The 26,079-nt window shown below is 37.5% G+C and overlaps 1 protein-coding gene and 1 long non-coding RNA gene across 4 annotated transcripts in view; one reads left to right on the top strand and one right to left on the bottom strand.

The window, feature by feature from the left end:
- The window catches only part of sesn1 (sestrin 1), a 154,332-nt gene that overhangs the window by 445 nt on the left and 127,808 nt on the right, over positions 1 to 26,079 (top strand). The gene's annotated exons all lie outside the window — the stretch shown is intronic.
- Positions 58 to 26,079, bottom strand: part of LOC138737077 (uncharacterized) — a 123,259-nt gene continuing 97,237 nt past the window's right edge. Inside the window, exon 4 of the long non-coding RNA XR_011340756.1 lies at positions 58 to 257. This is a non-coding gene — a long non-coding RNA (uncharacterized lncRNA). The remainder of the gene's footprint in view (positions 258 to 26,079) is intronic.

Below are 26,079 nucleotides of genomic sequence, written 5' to 3'. Positions count from 1 at the left end.
ATCACTCTGCAGCGAGTGAATGATCGAGACGAAATGTTTGAGCTCAAGGATGCAACGGAGGAGTTGATTTTGTCCTGTCATACTTGTTTATTTTGAGAATCTCATTTTGGAGGCCCAGCTTTCTCAGTCTTCGTGATCATTCCTTTTTTTTTGGTGCTTCAAGAGCCTCTTTATTTTCCGCAAATTTGCAAAATGTATCAACCTAGTATGAACTAGGTGTAATTTTTCTTGCTGGTAATGATGATTAGTGACACTTTCTGCAATACAAAAACGAAAAAAAACTTTAAAGTTGTATATACACTTTTTTTTAAAGTTTATGAATGTTGAAAGCCGTTGAAAGGTGCTGTTTTTGGTGGCATGAATTGTTGCATTAAGATCTGTCTATTTGACTAACTTGTACCTTGCTCATTTCAGGAGTACAGTTTGTAAATTGTTCATCAATGTCACCGGTAGATCGGGTGGTAAAAAGTGTCTTTGGCATATTGGCCTTAATAAATTAAAGTATTGAGTATAAGAATTGGGATGTTATGAAGAAGTGAGGCCAAATTTGGAGAATTGTGTGCAGTTTTAGTCACTAACTACCAACAACTGTCTCCACCTTCATCCTCCTCATTCCCTCATTTTCTTCTTTCTGTGGTAACCAGCCTATGTCTTCCAATTATACATTACTCACTTATTCCCCACCTGGCTCCTTCTCTCTGCCATTCTTCACCCCTCAGCCATCTAATGGTCCCTGCCACACCCCTCAACCATTTTATATTGATCTTCTCCCCTTTCCGCATTCAGTCTTGACCCAAAATAAGATTAAAAGATTGTATGGAAGATTTACTTGGATGTTGCCAGGACTTGAGGAATTGGGTTACAGGGAAAGGTTAAGCAGGTTAGGATGCTATTCCCTGGAGCATAAAAGAATGAAGGGGGATTTGATAGAGGTATACAAAATTGAGGGCTATAGATAGAAAAAGCCAACTTGCATTTACCCTACTAAGGTTAGGTGAGTCAAGAGCGAGAGAACATCGATTATGAGAAAAAAGAGCGATGTTTAGGGGAACCTTGCAAAGAGTGGTGAGTGGATCGAGCTGCCAGTGAAAGTGTTGAATGTGGGTTTGATTTTTACATTTAAGAAAAAAAATGGTCAGGTGCGCGGATGGGAGGGGTATGAAGGGCTGTTGTCCAGGTGCAGGTCATCGGAACGAGGCAGAATAATAATTTGCCATGGACAAGATAGGTAGAAATGTCGGTTTCTGTGCTGTAGTGTTCTCTAGCTCTATCAACAATCATTACATCCAAGCAATCTTAGCTGATGAATTTGAAGCAAGTGAGCCTGACAGAAGATGATGAAAAATGTCGGTGCAGCAACTTGTTGCAACATGTTGCAAAAACAGAGTTGCTGAAGCAATGCAGTAGGTCGGACATCATCTCTTATGGGAAGTGTAGAGTTAACAGCCTGAAGCGTCAAATTGAGCAGCATAAAGAAAGGGGAAAGATTGAGATACAAGCCTGCAGGTGATTGATGGAGCAAAGAGGGGTAAGTTTACCAACAGTAAAAGTCAGGTAGATGGGATGGGATGGAATTGGGAAACAAGCAGATAAATTATTTGTGGCAACCATCCAGAGAGAGGAGTAAAAAGAGGGATAAGTGGCAGATGGAGCCAGTGAGGTGATTGGTAGGTAGGTGGAGACACTTGATGGATCCTCCAACAACTGTCTCCACCTTCATCCTCCTCATTCCCACATTTTCTTCTTTCTGTGGTAACCAGCCTATGTCTTCCAATTATACTCTGATCACTTAGTCACCACCTGGTTCCTTCTCTCTGCCATTCTTCACCCCTCAGCCATCAGACAACCATCTAATGGTCCCTGCCTCACCCCTCAACCATTTTATATTGATCTTCTCCCCTTTCCGCATTCAGTCTTGATCCAAAATATTGACTCTTCATTTCCCTCCACAGATGCTGCATGTACCAATGAGTTCCTCTGGCATATTATTTTTCTGTTCCAAATTCTGGCATCTTCTGACTCTTGTATCTGCATTTATGTTAATAGACAAAAGTGCTGGAGAAACTTAGTAGGTCCCACAACATCTATAGGAAGCAATGATATATATCCAGTAATTCTGTGTGACAGATTATGTTGTGTTTGTATTGTGTGTTTTTGGGAGATAAATTGGGACAGGTGTTTTGGTGTAGGTCACATACAAACACTTCAAAACAGATCTCATTTAAAATACTGGAGCTCTGCTCAAGCCAAACAGGGTGGCTCCTGAGGGCCTTTGTGAAAAGTTTGGGGAGTCCCCAAGAGACTTCACTAATGGATTGTTGTTTTGAAAAGCAACAGAGGAAAGAGATCGGAGGAGTAGTTTCGAGCCACAGGCTGTCTGGAGTGGAGCTTGCTGTTCTAAGAGGGTCATGTGGTTTTGCAAGCAGAAAGAGTCAAGCAGGCTTTTTCTCAGAGAGAGCGAGAGAGAGAATTCAGTTCTGTAGTTCCACAGTCAGCAGCAGCAGCTGGGACTGGAACAGGACAAGCTGGCAAGCTTTTTTTAATTAAACTTTATTTATTTGAAGAATCATTAATAGTGAAACAGAATACATTCCATAAAGAGAATTTTATATGAATAAATATATATATATTAAAAATAAAATAAAATAAAGAAAAAATAATAATAAGAAAAAACAAACAAAAAATTAAATCAAATCCCCACCCCCCCTCCCACCCCATCAGCCAGCTCTCTTAAGGAGAGCTAAAAATATATAAACAGAAACTAAAAGTATATAATAAATCAAAATATACTTAAATGGATATATTCCAAATATGGTAACCACTTATTAACAAAAAAAATTGTCATACAAATTATATGTATTTTTTTCCATAACAATACAAGCTTTCAATTTATTATGCCATAGCATTATAATAATCACTATATTATATTTCCATGTACTTGCTACACATTTTCAAGCTACAGACAATGCTAAATATATAAATGCAATTTGAAATTTATCCAACCCTAATCCCTTTAAAGGAATCATATAACCCATTTAAAAAAAAATTGATGGATCTAATGGTAACTTAAAATTATATAATTTTTCGAAAATTAACTTAATTTCATCCCAGAATGGTTATACATGCACACAAGACCAAACAGCATGTAAAATAAGTTCCAGTACATACACCACATCTAAAACAAGAATCCGAATGACTAAAACCATATTTTCTCAATTTCTCTGGGGTTAAATACAACTGATGTAAAAAAAAAAATTATAATTAACCATTCCATCCCGCACATTCGTCAATCATGCCCAGTAGTCTTCAGGAAAAATAAAAGCTAAATCATTTTCCCATTTAAGTTTAGACTTCTCTCATTCCGGCTTATCCATATTGTCTCGTAATACTTGGTACATAACAGAAAATTTTGGTATAGAAGAAATCAAAGACTCGAATTCCATCAATACAGGTAAAATCATCTCTCTACCATACATATTTTTCACCAAAACTCGAAGTTGATAATAAACAAATAAAGATTTTCAGCAATATCAAAACGCTTTCTCAATTGATTAAAAGAAAGAAACTCCTACAAAACAATCCTGTAATGTTTTTATACCCTTAAAATCTCAACTCTTTAAATGACTATTAAACATTGAAAAAGAAATGAGCTGATTGTTATATAGTGGAGTTAAAATTGACAATTTACCTTTTGATCCTAAAATCTTATTTTTTAAAAATCCATAGTTTTAATAGATGTTTTAATATCGGCATATTATATTCCCTCAACAAATTTACATTCCATCGAAATATAAATTGATACACCTCAACTTCAGAAATACAAGCCATCTCAACTTTAGCCCAACTTGGGGCTGGTCCAAATCCATCAGTCTACTAATAAATTTCAACTGGGCTGCTTCATAATAATTTTGAAAATGAGGTAATTGAAGCCCACTTAACTCATACTTTCAAGTAAGTTTATATAATGCTACCCATGGTAGTTTACATTTCCATAAAAATTCTCTCGTAACTTTATTTAAATCCTGAAAGAAACTCTTTGAAAGAGAACACGGTATTGATTGAAATAAATATTGATACTCAATATTTACAATTATTCCTAAATATTTAATTTTACCAGACCATATCAGTTTTATAATATTTTTATACTCTGAATAATCTCCTTCTCCGACTGGCAAAATTTCACTCTTGTCCGATTTAACTTTAACCATATAACCACTTACAGCACAGAACAGGCCAGTTCGGCCCTACTAGTCCATGCCGTAGCGAATCCCCACCCTCCTAGTCCCACTGACCAGCACCCGGTCCATACCCCTTTAGTCCCCTCCTATCCATGTAATGATCCAGTCTTTTCTTAAATGTAACCAATGATCCCGCCTCGACCACATCTGCCGGAAGCTCATTCCACATCCCCACCAACCTCTGCGTAAAGAAATTTCCCCTTTAATTTTCCCCCTTCAATCTTAAACCATGTCCTCTAGTTTGAATCTCCCCCTTTCTTAATTGAAAAAGCCTATCCACATTTACTCTGTCTGTCCCTTTTAAAATCTTAAACACCTCTATCAAGTCCCCTCTCAGTCTTCTACGCTCCAGAGAAAAAAGCCCCAGTCTGCACAACCTTTCCCTGTAACTCAGACCCTGAAATCCTGTCAACATTCTCGTGAACCTTCTCTGCACTCTCTCTATTTTATTTATATCTTTCCTATAATTTGGTGACCAAAACTGTGCACAGTACTCCAAATTTGGCCTCACCAATGCCTTGTACAATTTCATCATAACCTCCCTACTCTTGAATTCAATACTCCGATTTATGAAGGCCAACATTCCAAATGCCTTCTTCACCACACATCTACCTGAGTATCAGCCTTGAGGGTACTATTTACCATAACTCCTAAATCCCTTTGTTGCTCTGCACTCCTCAATTGTCTACCATTCAATGTATATGACCTATTTAAATTTGCCTTTCCAAAATGCAGCACCTCACATTTATCTGTATTAAATTCCATCAGCCATTTCTCAGCCCACACCTCCAGCCTTCTTAAATCACCTTTTAATCTACGGTAATCGACCTCACTGTCCAAAACACCACCAATCTTTGTGTCATCCACAAACTTGCTTATCCAATTCTCTACCCCTACATCCAGATCGTTAATATATATAACAAATAATAGTGGACCCAGGACCGAACTCTGAGGAACTCCACTAGTCACCGGCCTCCAATTGGACAAACAATTTTCTACCACTACTCTCTGACACCTTCCATCCAACCACTGCTGAATCCATTTCACTATCTCCTTATTTATACCTAATGCCTCCACCTTGTTTCCTAACCTCCTGTGGGGAACTTTGTCAAAAGCTTTACTAAAGTCCAAATAGACAACATCCACAGCTTTCCCCTCATCAACCTTTTTTGTAACCCCCTCGAAGAACTCAATCAGGTTTGTCAAGCATGATCTACCCCTGACAAAACCATGCTGGAGGAGTCACGTGATGGAGTAGTGGCCAGTAGGGGAACTCCAGCCCTCTCCAGAAAAGTTTAAAAAAAGATAGAGAAAAAGCAAAGGCACAAACTTAAAAAGCAAAACAAAGTGAAAGTAAAAGTGTGAAGAAAATGGCAGCGAAGAAAGAAAAACCAAAAACAACGGGAAGAAAAGAAGAAGGAAAGACGTCGGAAGAAGAAGGTGAAAGCCTTACCTGTCCGAAGAGGCCCGCCGCGGAGAGAGAGCCCCGCTCCCACAGGTCAGTGGAGGTCCCGGGCTCGGGACTACAAAAATGGCTCGCAGAGCCGAGTAAAAGTGCACAACCGCGCATGCGCGACTCCTCGCGCTTGCGCGATGTGCATGAAAAAAATCACACTGACGGGAGGGGGGAACAGCTGCGGAGTCGATCTCCACAGCTGAGAGAGACACCTGCAGCACAGCAGCAGGTGCAGAACACAGACAATAATGACAACAAGAAAGAAGAGGGTAAAAAGAAAACAAGGAAACAACAGATGGTCAACCCAGAGGAAGAAGAAGAAGAAGAACAGAAAGAAGTGGAAGAAGAAGAGAAAAGCAAGACAATGGATGTATCTTTTTTTAAAGAATATATGGAATCAGTGAAAGAATGGCAATTACAAGAATTTGATGAGATAAAAAGAAGAATTAAGAATGCAGAAAAAAGAATGAATAAAATGGAAGTGGCCATATCAGTTTTGGCAAAAAGAGTGGAAAATATGGAAAAATTAGAAACATTTGTAGATATGGAAGTAAAAGACTTAAAAGAGAAATTAGAAGAATCTAATAAAAAAGCTAAAGAGGCACAGGAGCTGTTAGCTCAGAAGATAGATATAGTAGAAAACTATAATAGAAGAAATAATATAAAGATAGTGGGCCTTAAGGAAGATGAAGAAGACAAGAATATGAGAGAATTTATAAAAGATTGGATCCCCAGGGTCCAGGAAGAAATGGAAATAGAGAGGGCACATAGAACTTTAGCCCAGAAACCACAACCGCAGCAAAAACCAAGATCCATCTTTGTAAAATTCTTAAGATATACAACAAGAGAAAATATATTGGAGAAAGCAATGAAGAAAGTAAGAGAGGACAAAAAGCCACTGGAATATGAAGGTCAAAAATTTTTTTCTATCCAGACATAAGTTTTGAACTCCTGAAGAAGAGGAAGGAGTTCAATACAACGAAAACGATCTTATGGAAAAAAGGATATAAATTTATGTTAAGGTACCCAGCGGTACTTAAAATAATTATTCCAGGGCAACAAAACAGACTATTCTCGGATCCAGAGAAAGCAAGGAAATTTGCAGAACAACTACAAAACAAGCAGAGAGATGAAGACATGTAATAAGAGTAAAAATGACCACGATCTATATGTATGTGTGTAAAGGGGTATATGTGTGTATATATATAGTGTGCATACATGAATGTATCCGTATTTAGAGGAAAATATATAGAGTATAGACAAGAATTAATAAGGGAGGGAAATGGAATAGAGGGAATAAGGAGGGAATTAAAAGAGTGCCCTTTGTTACATATGAAAATTGAAATATTTTCTGGGGGGGACTGGGTGGGGAGGAGTTACGGTCACTGCAAAATCAGCTGACGTTTGCGAGTGAATTCGCAAATCCAAATGGAGAGGGGATGTGGTTGTCCAACAAGGGATAAAGGATAATTCAGGAGGGGGAGGGGAGAATGGGGTTAAATAGGAGAATAGGGAAAATGTTTGATGTTTTAGAAATGTTGTCTTATAAAGTGTTCAAAACAAGAAAGCAGAAATGGATAAGAAGGAAAGGTAATGATGGAGAAACGGAAAGGGAAGATAAACAAAGTATAAAATGGCTACGTTGAACTATATGATTTTAAATATTAACGGAATACATAACCAAATTAAAAGGAAGAAACTGCTAAATTTACTGAAAAAAGAAAAAATTGATATAGCATTTGTGCAAGAAACACATTTAACTGAATTGGAGCACAAGAAATTAAAGAGAGATTGGGTAGGTCACGTAACAGCAGCGTCGTATAATTCAAAAGCAAGAGGAGTAGCTATATTAATTAGTAAAAATGTGCCAATTAAAATAGAAGAGGAAATAATAGATCCAGCAGGGAGATATGTAATGATAAAATGTCAGATATATTCGGAGTTTTGGAATCTACTCAATGTATATTCACCTAACGAAGAAGATCAAAAGTTTATGCAAGATATTTTTTTGAAGATAGCAGATACGCAAGGGAACATATTAATAGGAGGGGATTTCAACCTGAATTTGGATTCAAATATGGACAAAACTGGGGAAAAAATTAACAGAAAGAACAAAGTAACTAAATTTATAATTAAATCGATGGAAGAAATGCAACTTTTGGATATATGGAGGAAACAACACCCAAAGGAAAAGGAATATTCATATTACTCGGCTAGACATAAAACATACTCAAGAAACGACCTATTTTTGTTATCAGCTCGTATGCAAGATAGATTAAGAAAAACAGAATATAAAGCTAGAATATTATCGGACCATTCACCCTTAATATTGACAATAAAGTTAGAGGACATCCCTCCAAGAATGTATAGATGGAGATTAAACTCCATGTTACTCAAAAGGCAGGATTTTAGAGAATTCATTGAAAGACAAATTAAAATGTATTTTGAAATAAACACGGAATCAGTGAAAGATAAGTTTATACTATGGGATGCAACCAAGATGAAGAAGGACTATAATCAGGAAACAGAGCAGTTGGAAAGGGAAATAGTAAATATAGACAAAAAATTAGCAATGAAGGAAGATACAACTAAAAGAAGAGAATTGGCAGATAAAAAAATAAAATATGAAACACTACAAACATATAAGGTGGAGAAGAATATAATGAAGACAAAACAGAAATATTATGAACTAGGGGAAAAAACGCACAAAATTCTAGCATGGCAGCTTAAGACAGAACAAGCTAAGAAAATGGTATTGGCATCAAGGAAAAAAGACAAACAAATCACATATAATCCAAAGGAGATCAAGGAAAACTTTAGAGAATTCTATGAACAATTATACCAAACTGAAAACGAAGGGAAAGAAGGGAAAATAGATGAATTTCTAACTAAAATTGAACTACCAAAACTACAAATAGAGGAACAAAATAAATTAACAGAACCATTTGGAATAGTAGAAATACAAGAGATAATAAAAAAAATTACCAAATAATAAAATACCAGGAGAGGATGGATTCCCAATAGAATTCTATAAAACATTTAAAGATTTATTAATTCCTCCCCTCCTGGAAGTAATCAACCAGACTGATAAAACACAAAGCTTACCAGATTCATGTAAAACAGTAATAATTACAGTAATACTAAAGCAAGGGAAAGATACACTCGCACCAGCGTCATATAGACCAATATCTTTACTTAACACAGATTATAAACTAATAGCTAAACTATTAGCAAACAGATTAGCAGAGTATGTACCGAAAATGGTAAATCTAGACCAAACTGGATTTATTAAAAAAAGACGCACAACAGACAATATTTGTAAATTTATTAACTTAATTCATGCAGTAGAAGGGAGTAAAGCGCCAACAGTAGCAGTTGCTTTAGGCGCAGAGAAGGCCTTTGACAGAGTAGAATGGAATTATTTATTCAAAGTATTGCAAAAATTCAGTTTACCAGAGAAGTATATTAATTGGATTAAAGCATTATATAAGGGACCATTGGCGAAAGTGACAGTAAATGGATATATAACAAAGCAATTTAACTTAAGCAGGTCAACACGGCAGGGATGCCCACTATCACCTTTATTGTTCGCGTTAGCTATAGAACCACTAGCAGAATTGATAAGAACAGAAAATAATATAAAAGGGATAAAAATAAAAGACAAGGAATATAAAATCAGTTTATTTGCGGATGATGTTATAGTATACTTAACAGAACCAGAACTATCAATAAAAGAATTATGTAAGAAATTGAAGGGATATGGAGAAGTGTCAGGTTACAAGATTAACGTAAATAAAAGTGAAGCAATGCCTATGAATAATGCAGATTTCTCAAAATTTAAGAAGGAATCACCATTCAGATGGCAAATGCAAGCAATAAGATACCTAGGTATACAAATAAATAAAAATCTCGGCCAACTATATAAACTCAATTATTATCCACTATTGAAAAAATTACAGGACGATTTAGAGCATTGGAAAGATTTACCACTAGCACTAATAGGAAAGATAAACTGTATTAAAATGAACATTTTTCCAAGGATATTATACCTATTTCAGGCATTGCCAATACACTTGACAAAGAAATTCTTCAAGGAGTTAAAGAAAATAATAAGGAAATTTTTATGGAAAGTGGGGAAACCGAGGATAGCACTAGATAAATTAACAGAATGGTATAAACAAGGAGGCTTACAACTGCCAAACTTTAAAAATTATTATAGAGCCGCACAATTAAGATACCTATCAGATTTTTATCAAACAAGGGAAAAGCCAGATTGGACTAGATTAGAATTAGATAAAATAGGGGAAAAGATACCTGAACACATATTATATAAATGGGATGAAAAATTGGTACAACATAGAAGTTCTCCAGTATTACATCATCAACTCAATATTTGGAAGAAGGTTCATGTAGAAAGAAATAAAACAAATTATCAATTACCAAAACTAATATTGACGCAAAATAAGTTACTCCTTTTTACAATAGATAACCTTTCCTTTAGAGAATGGGAGAAAAAAGGGATCAAAAGAATAGAAAATTGTTTTTCAGGAAATAGATTATTATCCTTTGAACAAATGAAAGATAAATACAATATAACTCAAGATACAGTGCTGGCATATTACCAATTGAGATCCTACTTGAAGGACAAATTAGGAAGCAGTTTGAGTTTACCAGAGGGAAGTAATTTTGAATATGTGATTACAGATACAATGATAATCAAAAGATTTATAACAAATATGTATATTAAACTGCAAGAAAAGGAGAATGAGGAAACAAATGGTAAAACTAAACAAAAATGGGAACAAGATTTGAATATAAAGATTAAAAAAGGAAACATGGGAGAAGTTATGTTCTGGAATGATGAGAAATACAATAAATATGAGGTTATGTATGATACAATATAACTGGATACACAGGCTATACATTACACCTCAAAAGTTAAATAAATGGGACCCAACAGTATCTGATAGATGTTTTCGATGTAAAAAAGAAATGGGAACAACAATTCATGCAATCTGGACATGTGAGAAAGTAGAAAAATTTTGGGAAGATCTAAACCAAATATTAAATAAAATTACAGAAAACAATATACCAAAGAATCCAGAGATCTTTCTCCTAGGTAACATAAAAAACAAAGAATTTGGAATTGATTTGGATGATGCACAAAAAAGATTTGTTAAGATAGCTCTAGCTGTAGCAAAAAAATGTATTATGTCAACCTGGAAATCAGAAGATAATTTGAAAATACAACAATGGTATATAGAAATGAATAAATGTATTCCATTAGAAAAAATAACATATAGTTTAAGAAATAATATTGAAATATTTGAACAAATATGGGAGCCTTACATGAAACACAATAGCGAAAACCTACCGGGGACATTCACTACCTAAATTAACGAAAGGAGAAGGAAATGAAAAGAATTGACTCAGTGGAATTTCTTTTTTATTTTTATTGAATGACAACATTGTTTGACTGGTTTAATGTATCCTAGATTTTGTACTTTAAATGGACGGGAGGGGGGAGGTAGGGAGGAGTGGAGGGGTAGAAAATGGCACTGTATATAGTTGAAATGGAAAAAGTATGTATCATGGTTAATGTGGTTTATGGTGTGAAAAATAAAAAAATAAATTTAAAAAAAAAACCATGCTGATTACTCCCTATCAATCCTTGTACCTCCAAAAATTTGTAAATAGCATCCCTCAGAACACTTTCTATCAACTTGCCCACCACAGACGTCAGACTTACAGGCCTATAATTCCCAGATAATGTTCCATATTGTAATAAACATTCCCGCAAATATGGCAATGATTGTTCTGTGTTTGTTAAATATTTCAAAACATCATCTGCAAATAAATTAATCTTATACGCTTCATCCCTCTTATCTGTTCATTCTGCCTTATTGTTTGAGCTAACAGTTCAATAGCTAATGCAAACAGGGCTGGTGACAATGGACAACCTTGTTGAGTTGAATGCGTTAATTTAAATGATGATGAAACTTTACCATTTGTCACCACCCTATCAGTCGGGTTTGTATAAAGCTTTAACTCAACCAATAAAAAAAGGGCCAAATTTAAACTTCTCCAATACTTTAAATTTAAAAAAAATCCCATTCGACCCTATCAAAGCCTTTTTCCACATTAAGCACAACCACCATTTGGTCGATATGCATTGACCAATCTAATCAATCGAAGAATATTAGCTGAAGCATTCCTATATTTAATAAAACCTGTTTGATCAACATGTATCAATTTAGGTAAATACTTAGCAAGTCGATTTGCTAACACTTTTGCTATAATTTTATAATCAACATTCAATAAAGAAATTGGTCTATACGAAGACACTTTCAACGGGTCTCTATCTTTTTTGGGATTACAGTAATTAAAGCACTATAGCAAGATTCTGGTAACTCATGCTCTTCAGTCACTGAAGATTTATGAAGATAAATCTTCATAAAAAGTTTTTAAAAATTCCACCGAAAACCCGTCGTCACCTGGTGACTTCCCATTGGGCATCTCCAACATAGCTGCTTTAATCTCTAATTCTGTAAATGAAGCTTCCAGATCCATAACATTCTCCTCTTCTAATGCTGATACCGTTAACTTAGATAAATAAGAATCAATAGAACCACTATCCTGTTTCCCCTCAGAAGTATATAATTTTAAATAAAATGAATAAAACTGATCATTAATTTCCTGAGGTTTATAGGTAACTATTGAATTTTTTTTTACAGCATTAATAATCCGTGAAACCTGTTCCTTCTTTAATTGCCATACAAGTACCTTATGTGCCCTCTCACCCAACTCATAATAACGCTGCTTAGATTGATTAATTAAATATTCAAATTAATAAGTCTGCAAGGTATTATAATGCAATTTCAATTTAGTCAAAGCCACTTTTTAAAAAAATCTTCTGTCACTTCCTTCTGAAATTCCTTCTCCAATTCATCAATTTGCTTTTCTAATTCTAAACTTTCTGCCATATACTGTTTCTTAACTTCAGTGGAATAGCTAATAATCTGTCCTCCTAAATAGGCTTTTAACGTATCCCATAACACAAAATGACTTTTTACTGAATTCGCATTTTCAGACATAAAAAGGTAATCTTTTCTTTTACAAAGATAATGAACTCTGGTTTTTTTCAACGGCGTTGTGTTAAATCTCCATCTATAAGATGAACGTACCACTTCTGAACTTGCATAAGAAAAAAAAAATAAAGAATGATCTGATATAACTCTGCTTTTATATTCTGCCTGTAATATCCTTCCTTGTAAATGTGTCGATACAAAAAAAATCTATTCTAGAAAATGAATCTTGTCGAGACTAGTAAAAAGAAAAATCCTTCTCTAAATATCCACCAAACTTCATCAAGGGCCCAATTTGTATCGCCATCTTTGATTTCTTTATACTTTTTGGGGATCTATCCAACAAAGGATCCAAGACACAATTAAAATTTCCCCCAACTAAAATATTTTCATTAGCTTGATTTAATAACAAAAAAGCATCTGAAATAAAACACTCGTCGTCCACGTTAGGTGTCTAAACATTAAGCAAAGTCCAAGATTCAGTAAAAATTTTACAATTCACCTTTAAAACCATTCCAGCATTCCCTTCCATAGTTTGCAACTCAAAAGATAAATTCTTATGAATTAAAATTGCTACACCCCTTGCCTTAGAATTGAATGAAGAAAAAAACACATGTCCAACCCACTCTCTCTTCAATTTCAAATGTTCTTTTTCAATTAAATGTTTCTTGTAAAAAGGCAATATCATTTTCATTTTCTTGATATAAGCCAAAACTCGCTTTCGCTTAATCAGATTATTTAACCCTGTACATTAAAAGTTGCAAATTTCAAATTAGACATCCCTATGAACTAACAATATAATCACTTACTAAAAAATATCGCTCCCCTTCTCGTAAATAAAAACCACTCTCCCTCCCCTAAATATTTTTTAAAAGAATATATAAGAACATTTTTTTTAATTATCCCCCCCCCAAAAAAAAAACTACCCAAAGGTAGTAATGCCCTAAAAAACTGGGTGTGGTAAACCCCACTAGTGGCAGATGACTATCAAAGGTTTCAGTGCTATCCACCACCCCCAGCCAGAAATACATCATTCACATCAATACAATCCAGTACTGGAAATATATTCAACCCAATGACTCCATTCCCAATGATTGTTCCAGGTCTTCAATGTCAATAAGACTTTGTATTAAAACCTTTTTCTTTCCATTTTTTCTATTTTTTCCATTCTGCTCATTTCCATTTGCCCTCTTTTTGGGCGACGGTGGCGAAACTTTTCCATGTTCTCGTAAATCCGGTAATGAATTAGCAAAAATTAATGCATCATGATCATTCTCAAAAAATTGAAATTGAAAGTTGCCATAAAAGACTTTTAACACAGCAGGATATTGAAAAGCAAATTTATAACCCTTCCGCCACAGTACTTCTTTAGCTGAATTAAATTCCCATTGTTGCCTAATAATTTCTTGACTCAAATCTGCGTGAAAAATATACTCTGTTAATTTGAGTCATCGTTGGAGATTGACTTTGTCGTCCCTTCTGTCCCACCGACCGTAGTATCATTTCTCTGTCCTGGTAGTTCAGGCATCGAACTAAGATCGCTCGTGGTGGTTGTCCCGGTAACGGTTTCTTTTGTAACGCTCTATGTGTCCTCTCCAATACTAAACCTTCCAAAAAAAAACTCTGCCCAACTCCTCGGGAATCTAACTCTTGAAAAATTTTTATTGGATCAGACCCTTCAATGTCTTCTGGAAGACCCACAATTTTCACATTGTTTCTCCGACTTTGATTTTCCAATGAATCAATTTTTTTCAATGTCTTTCTTCTGGATTCCGCAATCCACAAACGCATCTTCCACTTTCTCTATTTTTTTCCTTGTTACGTTCAACTTGAATTTTATATTCAGAAAAAGCTGTTTCAATTTAAAAAAAATTTCTTGCACTGTATCCACTGATTTAATACATTTACTGACATTCCTCTTAACTGTAGATATATCTTCAGACATATTAGATATATCTTCAAACATATTAGATATTTTAGTTGTCACATCCAAAAATCCTTTAGTCATTTGTTTAGACATATTGTCCATATGATAGGCAATCCCTTCCAAGACTGTGCAAACAGACTCCATTCCAGATTCCAGTTTCACATGTTGAGGCCTACCTTCTCTAGACTCCACCTCCAATTGTTTTCGTGAACTGCTCGTTAAAGGTAAGTCATCTTCTTCCAACATTGACCACATCGGGACGCCGCCGCCCGGGCCCCCCCACAGCCCACACATGGTCCAGTAACTCACGGACCCTTGAAGCACTGCGCATGCCTGGCAAGGCCAGGGACTGCACAGAGGCAGCTTCCGACACTATTCTGCACGTCCTGGCTCACCCGATGGCAGCCTGGGCTCAAGGGCTCAAGAGCTCAAGGGCTCTTCTCTCAGCCAACATCGTGAATGCGCGAATCAACTCCGGCCAAGCTCATCATCATGCCGGCGCCATCTTGCAGGTGTTCTCTGTGCCTTGGAAGTTCCAAACGACAATTCCATGGCCTCAATTCTTCAGCACTTTTAAAAGGTAATTTCTTCTGTAATTGAGCTTTCATTTTTTTAACATTAGTCACCATTATGACCCAGTAATATTCCCAAAAATAAAGATACAACTTTTAATCACTTTGATAAACTTTAAAGACGGTTTCTTAAAAAACTGGCTGAGGAGGGGTGGGATCGCACGTCTGCCCTCTATGCTATCTTGCCACGCCCCCTGACAAGCTGGCAAGCTTGTGGAAAAAACCCCCCATTTTTGAGGATGGGTTGTGAGTGCTTAGTTCAGCCCTTGTGGTTCATACAAAAGGAAAGGACTGGCTGCCTAATGTTTCACTTGAAATGAGAAACATAAAGGAACTCTGGTGACCTGAAAGAAAGAGGTTATGATGTGGAAAACCCTCATGGAGTAAGTTTCTTCAGCAAGACACTGAAGTGGCAGATTAAAAGGAATCAGTTGTGGGTGTTCAGCAAACAACAAATCTCTCTCTGAAAACCGACAAGAACCTTCCTGAGCGGTAACCATTTATATTTCAAGGACCAAAGCCTGGTTAACTTCATAAATGTTCAATTCTGTGCATAGTCTCTAAGAATTGCCTGCAACCAGTAAACTTGGAGGAATGAGAAGTGAGATTGGACTGTGAATCAAAGAACTTTTCTAAACTTACTCACACATTACATACACGTGTGATTAGAATTAGAAGGAGGGGGGCTAAGTTAGGTTAGTTAAGTTAAAGTGTGATTCTATTTTCATGATTAAAGATAATTAAAAGCAATTTTTGTTTAAGTAACCATTTGTCTTGATGAATATCGAAATTTGCTGGATTTTGGGGTCCGCTGGCTTGTAAAATCTGACTCAGCCCCAAAACATTGGTTATATATGTTTGCCTCTGAGGGATACTGCGGGACCTGCTGAGTTTCAACAGAATTTTTGTGTATTAGCCACAATCGCAATGTCCACAGAATTTCTTGTTTCACTTTCTGCATTTATGTGGCATCATTTTAAGAATTAAATGTCCCAAGGTCTTTTATAAATACATTTAATGAAATGGATACTGTACTGAACAAAAAGGAATTAGAGGGAGTCACTGAAATCATAATTTGTTTCAAAAGTTATTTGTGACTTTGTTAATTGCAATCTTGTTTTTGAGTCAGAAGTTTGTGTTTGTTCCACTCCAGAGGACAGGGTTCAAAATTTTTGGGCTGTTCTAGTGCAGTGTTGGGAGTGAGACATTGAAGAGCTGTATGTGCTCTTCAAGGTATAAAGCAAACTACAAAATTGCATGGTATTCCTTGTAAGGCCAGAGTGAAAGTTTTGAATTTAAAAGAGAAATTGCTGGAAACACTCAGAAGGTCAAGAAGAATCCATGTAAAGTTGAAGAGTTAGTTTTACATCAAAGACTAAGAAAATTTGATGAAAGGCAATGGACAGGAACCATAATCTCTATTTCCATTTCCAATGATACTGCCTGACATGCTGGGTGTCTTCAGTATTTTGTTATTTTTTAAATTTCAGGTTTCTATATGGGAATTTTGGAAACGTTGCTGGTACTTGTCTCTCATCATAAGGAACAATTATTATCTGGTGAACATTAATTGGGGAATATGCTAAGCAGAAATTGGGTTCCATGTGCTTGCTTGGCATAATAGCAGGAACCACTCCTCAAGCATTTGCCCTAAAACATTTTGGAATATTGTGGTAGGGACTTGAGTTGCATTTCTATATCAATGAATCTTTGGAAGGAGAGCAGTTAAAAAAAATAACTTGAGTGCCATCAGTGTATGAACAATCTGGTGAGAAATTAGGAACAGGACATCAAAAGGGTTGATTCAAGATTGTATGTGTATGAAGATTGCTTAATTGGAAAGACTTTCCTTCAGTGTCTTAAGTGGTTATAATTTCTATTCCCTGCAGTGCCTTGTAATTTTTTAGTTGGTAAACTGGTTAACTATTGTCTTGTTTCTCTCAACTCCCTTTTTGTCCCTGTTAATTCAATCCATATTATTTCTTTATCAAATTTGAGGGTGTAAACTCCAAGAACTAGTCTGATCTAAGTACCAGAAATTACTTTGGACTACTATCAAACCTATTTTTTTTTTTTTAAATTGTTAAAAATTTAGACATACAGCACAGTAATATGTGCTGTCCAATTTACAAACAATTAACCTAGATCACTGGTATGTTTTGAATGGTGGGAGGAAACCAGAGCTTCTGGGGGAAAACTCACGCAAAAATGGAGAGAACTTATAAATTCCCACAGACAGTGCAGGATTTTAACTATGGTCCTGATCCTGGCACTGTTAAGACTTTGCACCAACTACAGTGCCAACCATATTATCCAATGAGATGTGGATAACATCCACAGTTTTATTCCAACTAATTATTTCTTAAACCCCCTCACACTGACCTCAAAGTACTTAAGAATAAATCATTAGAAAGATTATGATAATCTATGCAATGCATTCTGCAATGCTCTCTTTCTTTTCTTGGTCTCTACTTGCTGCATTTCCATTTAGGATCACCTTCTGACCATGAGGATGAGAAACCTTTGACCTTCTCTGAATGAGGACACTCTTGCTCGTGTATATGCTTTCCCTATAGAATAGAAACATGTAATATATAGAAAATGATGTGATTCATACACAGATTTCAGATTTATTGTCATGGACAATATGAATGTTTTCTGGCAGCAGCATAGTGAAAACATTCATATAAACTACTTTTACAACAATAAATTAAAAAATAATAAAATAATGCATGAAAAATAAGGCAGTGTCTTTGGTTCATTGATTATTCAGAAATCTGATGGCAGCAGGGAAGAAGCTGTCTTTGTGCTGCTGAGTGCTCGTCTTTATGCTCCTGTACATTTTTCCTGTTGGTAGCAGAGTGAAGAGGGCATGGCCTGGGTGGTGGGGGTCTTTGAGTATAGAGGCCTTGTAGATATCCTCGATGGAGTGAAGGCTGATGCCTGTGATTTTGCAGGCTGAGTTAACAACCCTCGAGTTTTTTTTCTTGTCTTGAGAGTTGGCGCCTCCATACCAGACAGTGATTCAACTGGCCAGAAAGCTCTCCATGATACACAAGTAGAAGTTGGTGAGAAACTTCGGTTACATACCAAATCTCCTCAAGCACCTCACAAAGTATAGCAACTGGGGAGCCTTCTATGTGATTGGATTGACATGGAGGCTCCAGGACAGATCCTTGGAGATGTTGACACCCAGAAACTTGAAGTTCTTGACCCTCTCCACTATTGAGTCTTCGATGAGGACTGGATCGTGTTCCTCTGACTTCCTCCTGAAGTTCACAATCATATCCTTGGCTTTGGTAATGTTGAGCGAAAGATTGTTGGCATGACACCACTTAACGAGCTGATCTATCTCCCTCCTGAATGCTTCCTCATTGCCGTTTGTGATTCTGGCAACAACTGTTTTTTTTTTAATGTGCAGCCGCTCTAAAAGGCTCATTCTGCCAACAACTGTGATGTCATCAGCAAATTTGTTGATAGATAGTTTGTCAGAGTGTAATCATGACATCACATACAACACTGAGATTCCTTTTTCCTATGGACACAGCAGAATTACCACTAATTGGTAGTGCCAATAGCGTAAACATGTAAACAAATAACTGTAAACTGATAACAAATGAAAACAAACTGTAATATAAAAATAAAACAAAAAGAAAATCAATAAAGTGCACAACTAAGAGTCCTTAAATGAGACTCTGAGTTTGTCATCGAGGAGCCTAATGGTGGAGGGGTAGCAGCTGTAATAAAAAAAATTCACATGTAATTAAAGTGCACATTTCTATTTTGATTCAAGGTTATTTGAATACATTTTGGTTTGACCATGTTGAAGTTTCAGCACTTTTGGAGACTGTAGTTGCCATTTTTCAACATGCGAGCCAGAGTTGTGGCAATGAAAGTCAAAGAAGCCATTATGAGGCTGAAAAACAAGAATAAAACAATAAGAGACATCACCCAAACCTTAGGATTACCAAAATAAACAGTTTGCAACATCATTAAGAAGAAAGAGTGTACTGGTGAGCTCGTATATTGCAAAGGGACATGGTAGACCCAAGAAAGATCTCCACTGCTGATGACAAAAGAATTCTCTTCGTAATGAAGAAAATTCCCCAAATGCCTGGCTGACAGATCAGAAATGCTCTTCAGGAGGCAGGTGGGGATATGTCAATAACTACTATCCACAGAAGACTTCATGAACAGAAATACAGAGGCTACACTGCAGGATGAAAACCACTAGTTATCCAGATTACAATTTGCAATAAGTATTTAAGTTCTGGAAAAAGAACTTGTGGACAGATGAGACCAAGATTAACGTATCAAAGTGTTGATTAAAGCAAAGTGTGGATGCATAAAGGAACCAAGATCAAAATCCTATCACCTCATCTGTGAAACATGGTAGTGGGGTTGTTGTTGCCTGGGCATGTATGGCTGCCACAGGTACAAGCATAGTAATCTTCATTAATGATGTAACTTCTGATGGTAGGACCAAAATGAATTCTGAGGTTTATAGAAACATAGAAGATAGGAGCAGGAGTAGGTCATTCGACCCTTCGAGCCTGCTCCGCCATTCAACGAGATCATGGCTGATCTTAAAGTTCAGTAACCCTTCCCCGCCTTCTCTCCGTAATCTTTAATACCCTTATACTGAAGAAATAGATCTAATTCCCTCTTAAATATATTTAATGAACCTGCCTCTACTGCCCTCTGTGGCAATGAATTCCACAGATTCACCACCCTCTGGATCAAGAAATTCCTCCTCATCTTGGTCCTAAATGGTTTGCCTATTATCCTCAAACCATGGCCCCGGGTTCTGGATTTTCCCATCATTGGAAACATCTCATCTGCATCCATTCTGTCCAGTCCTGCCAGAATTTTATATGTCTCCATGAGATCCCCTCTCAATCTTCTAAACTCCAGCGAGTACAATCCCAATTTGCGCAATCTTTCCTCATAAGTTATTCCTGCCATTCCAGGTATCAGCCTGGTGAATCGCCTCTGCACTCCCTCCATTGCAAGAACATCCTTCCTTAGATAAGGTGACCAAAACTGCACACAATACTCCAGGTGTGGTCTCACTAAGGCCCTGTACAGCTGCAGTAAGGTATACTCAAACCCTCTTGATATGAAGGCCAACATACCATTTGCCTTTTTAACCGCCTGCTGTACTTGCATGCTCGCCTTCAGAGACTGGTATACAAGTACCCCTAGATCTCTCTGCACTTCCCCATCTCTTAATCTATTGCCATTCAAATAGTAATCTGCCCTCTGGTTTGTATTACCAAAGTGGATTAACTCACATTTATCCACATTGTAGTGCATTTGCCATGTATCTGCCCAGTCCCTCAATTTATCCAAATCACACTGGAGCTTCCTGACCCCCTCTTCCGTGCACACAACCCCCTCCTAGCTTAGTGTCATCTGCAAATTGGAGATATTACATCCAATCCCCTCATCCAGATTATTAATGTAAATTGTGAACAGCTGGGGTCCCAGTACAGATCCCTGTGGCACCCCACTGGTCACCGCCTGCCACTCAGAAAATGAGCCATTTATCCCAACTCTCTGTCTTCTACCTGCCAGCCAGTTCTCAATCCACATCAATACTTTGCCCCCAATCCCATGAGCCTTGATTTTGTAAGCCAGTCGTTTATGCGGGACCTTATCGAAGGCCTTTTGGAAGTCCAGGTACACCACATCCACTGGCTCTCCCCCATCTATTTTACCTGTCACCATCTCAAAGAATTCCAATAGATTTGTCAAGCACGATTTACCTTTTGTAAATCCATGTTGACTCTGTCCAATCCCTTCTCTGCTAGTCATATGGTCCGCTATTACATCCTTAATAATGGATTCCATCATTTTGCCCACTACTGATGTAAGGCTCACCGGCCTATAATTCCCCACTTTTTCTCTTCCCCCCTTTTTAAATAGTGGGGTAACATTAGCTACCCTCCAATCCATGGGTACTGATCCTGAGTCTATTGAGTTCTGGAAAATAATTCTTAAAGCATCTGCTATCTGAATGGCCACTTCCTTAAGTACCCTAGGATGTAGATTATCAGGCCCTTGGGATTTATCTGCCTTCAATCCCATCAATTTCCCCAAGACCATGTCCTTAGAGATACTGATTTCTTTCAGTTCCTCCCTTGCATTAGTCTCTATGTTTCCCAACATCCTTAGGAGGTTATTTGTATCCTATCTTGTAAAAACAGAACTAAAGTAAGAATTTAATTGGTCTGCCATTTCCTTATTCCCCATTATATATTCCCCTGATTCTGACTGCAAACGACCTACTCTGGATTTCACCAATCTTTTCCTCTTGACATATTTATAAAAGCTTTTGCAGTCGGTTTTTATATTTGCTGCAAGCTTACTTTCGTAATTTATTTTTGCTCTCTTGATTAATCCCTTTGTCCTCCTTTGGTGCATCTTGAACTGCTCCCAGTCTTCGGTTGTGGTACTTTTTTTGGCCAATTGATATGTTCTCTCTTTGGACCTAATGCTGTCTCTAATTTCCCTTGTTATCCACGGTTGAGTCACCTTTTTTGGTTTATTTTTATGTCAAACCGGTATAAACAATTTTTTCAATTTCTCCATTAGATCTGTGAATGCTTTCCATTGTCTATCCACAGTCAACTCCCCCATAAACACCACCCAATCAATCTTATACCATCATAATTCACTCCTCAGTATTTTTACTAATTTGGCTAGTTTGTGCAAATGTCTCCAAACTAATTGGACGGCGCTTCATCGAACAGCAAGACAATGATCCCAAACATACTGCTAAAGCAACAAAGGAGATTTTTGAAGCTAAAAACTGGAAAGTTATTTAATGGCTAAGCCAGTCACCCCATATAAATCCAATTAAGCATGCTTTCCAAATGCGGAAGAGGAAACTTGATGGGACAATCCCCTGAAAACAAGTAAGAGCTGAAGATGGCTGCAGTTGAGGTCTGGCAGAGCATCACCAGAGAAGATACTCAGCACTTGATGTCCATAAATCAGACTTCGAACAGTCATTCCATGCAATGGATTTGTAACAAAGTACTAAACATGATGTATATAGATAAATATCATTGCTAGTCCCAACTATTATGATGTCCTGAAACAAGGGGACTGTATAAAAAGTGCTGTAATTTCTTCATCTGAACTAGAGGGGGACAAATATCCTTGTGGGCAGGTTTGCTAGTGATGCTCCGGTGGGTTTAAATTAGATTTGCAGGGGGAGGGGAACCAGAGTGTTAGAGGAGATAGTGAGGTGGTGGAGGGGGATAAAGGTCATGTGAGGAATGCACGTATGGACAGAAATCAAATGTTTGTACGTGCTAGAAATGTACTTGGGTGTATTTATTTCAATAAAAGGTGTATTGTCAGAAAAGCAGACAATCTTAGGGCGTGGATTGGCATGTGAGATTATATCAGTATTACTATTAGTGAGACTTGGTTGCAGGAGGGGCAGGACTGACAACTCGATGTTCCAGAGTTCTGTTGTTTCAGACATGATAGAGGGGGAAAGATGAAAGGGGGAGGAGTGACATTGTTAGTCGGAAAATATCACAGCTGTGCTTAGGTAAGACAGCACAGAGAGCTCATCTACAGAGGCCATGTAGTTGGAGCTGAGGAACTGGAAGGGTGTGACCACACTGATATGGTTTATTCTAGACAATTCAGAGAGAATTGGAGGATCAAATCTGTCGTGAGATATCAGACCGATGTAAGAAATAGAGTTGTGATAGTAGGTGATTTTAACTTTCTTCATATTGATTGGAACTCCCATACTATGAAACGGCTAGATGGCTTGGAGTTTGTCAAATGCATTCAGGAAAAATTTCTAAACAAATATATAGAGGTACCAACGAGAGAGGATGCAAACTCTGATCTATTAGGGAACCAGACAGGTTAGGAGACAGAATTATGTGTAGGGGAATATTTTGGGTCCAGTGACCATAACGTCATTAGTTTTAAGTTAATTATGGAGAAGGATAGGTCTGGCCCTTGAGTTAAGGTTCTAAATTGGAAAAAGGCCAATTTTGTGGAAATGTGAAAGGATCAAGGAAGAGTGAATTGGAATAAATTCAGTAAGGGGAAGGCCTTCAAAAGCAAAATTTTAAGAGTGAAGAGTTTGCATGTTCCTGTCAGGATTAACGGCAAAGTTAACAGGCATAGGGAACCTTGGTTTTCAATGGATATTGGTGATCTGGTTAAGAAGTGAGAGGTGTGAAATATGTGAAGAGTATAGAAAATGTAAGAAAACACAAGAAGGAAATTAGGAAGGCAAAAAGCAGACTTGCTTTGAGAGGTTACTTTGGCAGATAATGTGAAGGTAAACCTAAAGGTTTCTACAAATATGTTAAGAGTAAAAGGATAGTAAGGGACACAATTGGTTCTTTAGAAGATCAGAGTGGCTATCTATGTGTGGAGCCTCATGAGATGGGGGTGACTTGAAACAGTTTTTTTTTCATCAGTATTTACTTAGGAAACTGGCATAGTGTATAAGGAAGGAAGGAAGGAAGGAAGGAAATGAGCAGTAGTGGGATGGAACATATAGAGATTAAAGAGAAAGGGATGCTTGGCCTTTCAGCGAATAAAAGTAGATAAATCCCCTGGGCCTGACATGATATTTCCTCAGACTTTGAGGGAGACTAGTTTAGAAATTGCAGGGACCCTGGCAAAAATATTTAAAGTGTCCTCACTTCGGTGAGGTGCCGAAGGATTGGAGGGTAGCTCATGTTGTTCCTTTGCTTAAAAAAAGGCTCCAAAAGTAACAGGGAAATTATAGGTCAGTGAGTCTGATGTCAGTGGTAGGTAAATTATTGGAGGATGTTCTGAGAAATTGGGTATACAAGTATTTGGACAGCCAGGGGTGATGAAGGATAGTCAGCATGGCTTTGTGCGTGGTCGGTCATGTTTAACAAATCTTGGAATTTTTCGAGGAAGTTACCAAGAAAAGAATGTGGATATTGTCTACATGGACTTTAGTAAGACTTTTGACAAGGTCCAGCATGGGAGGTTAGTTCAGAAGGTTCAGGTATCCATGAAGAGGTGATAAACTGGATTTGAAATTAGCTGAATGGGAGAAGACGGAGAGTGGTAGTGGATGATTGCTTCTCAGACTGAAGGGCAGTGATTCGTGGTGCGCCTCAGGGATCGGTGCTGGGACCATTGTTGTTTGTTGTCTATATCAATGATCTGGATGATAATATGGTAAATTGGATCAGCAGATTTGCTGTTGACACTAAGATTGGAGATTTTATGGACAGTGAGGAAGGCAGAGGGATTGGGACCAACTGGAAAAATGGACCAGAAAATGGCAGATACAGACAAGTGTGAGGTTTTGCACTTTGTAAAGACAAACCAAGGTAGGACATGCACAGTAAGTGGTAGGGCACTGAGGAGTGCGGAAGAACAAAGGGATCTGGAAATATAGGTACATAATTCCTTGAAAGTGATGTTACAGGAAGTCAGAATTGTGAAGGAAGCTTTTGGCATCTTGGCCTTCACAAATCAAATTATTGAGTACTGGAGTTGGGATGCTATGGTGAGGTTCTACAAGACATTAGTGAGGTCAAATTTGGAGTATTGTGTGGTGTTCTGGTCACCAAACTACAGGAAGGTTATCAGTAGGATTGAAAGAGTGCAGAGAAGATTTACTAGAATGTTGCCTAGTCTTCAGAAGTTGAGTTACAAGGAATGATCAAACAGGTTTGAACTTTATTCCTTGGAGCATAGAAGATTTGAAAGAGGTTTTAAAAAAAATTATGAAAAGTATAGACAGAGTAAATGTGAGTAGGATCTTTCCACTTGGATTAGGAGAAATATAAGAGGACATGGCTCTAGGGTGAAAGGGGAAACATTACGGAGAACTTCTTCACTCAGAGTGGTGGGAGTTTGGAATGAGCTGCCATCTGATGTGGTAAAAGCACGCTCACTCTTAAGTTTAAGAATAGATTGGATAGATGCATGGATGGGAGAGGTCTGGAGAGTTCTAAATGGGTGGAGATCAGTTGAACTAGCAGTATGATGCTTGCAGCATGGACTAGAAGGGCCAAATGGCCAGTTTTCTGTGCTGTATATGTTTCATGACTATGAGAGTCTCAAATGGTTAGTATGATCAGTTCTTTTGGTTATTCAGCATTTTCACTGCCTATGGGAAGAAGCTTCTCAGCCTGGTGGTGCTGGCTCTCCCTAACGGGTGCAGCTGAAAGATGCTTTGTGCAGGGTGGAAGGGGTCCTTAATGAGCCTCTTCAGACAATGATCCAGGTAGATCATATGAATGGGGTAGAGGTAGACTCCAGTGATCCTCTCTACCACTCTTATGGTCCTGTGGATTGACGTCAGATCCATTTCTCTGCAGCAACCATACCACACTGTGATGCAGCTGGCCAGGACACTCTTGAAAGAGCCCCTAAAGATATTGACATAATGGTGGCCAGTATCCTTACCGGCTTCAGTCTTCTCAGGAAGTACAATCACTGTTGTGTCTTCCTGATAAGTTAGGAGATATTGAGTGTCCACACTAGGTCACTAGTTAAGTGAACTCCAAGGAATTTGGTGTTCTTCACCCTCTCTCTAGAAGTCCATGATCATTTCCTTTGTCTTGTCCATATTGAGACTCTTGCTGTTACTCTTGCACCATTTCATGAGATTTTCCATCTCTTCTCTGCAGTGTGACTCATTGTTGCTGATGAGGCCAACTACTGTTATGTCATCTGCAAACTTGATGGCACTGTTGGAGCTGGATCTGGTGATGGCCCCATGGGTCTGTAGCGTGAACAGGAGCGGGCTGAGCACATTGCCCTGTGT

Source organism: Narcine bancroftii, chromosome 6 (genome assembly GCF_036971445.1).
Source record: "Narcine bancroftii isolate sNarBan1 chromosome 6, sNarBan1.hap1, whole genome shotgun sequence".
NCBI lineage: Eukaryota > Metazoa > Chordata > Chondrichthyes > Torpediniformes > Narcinidae > Narcine > Narcine bancroftii.
This window is presented reverse-complemented; position numbering and strand designations above follow the sequence as displayed.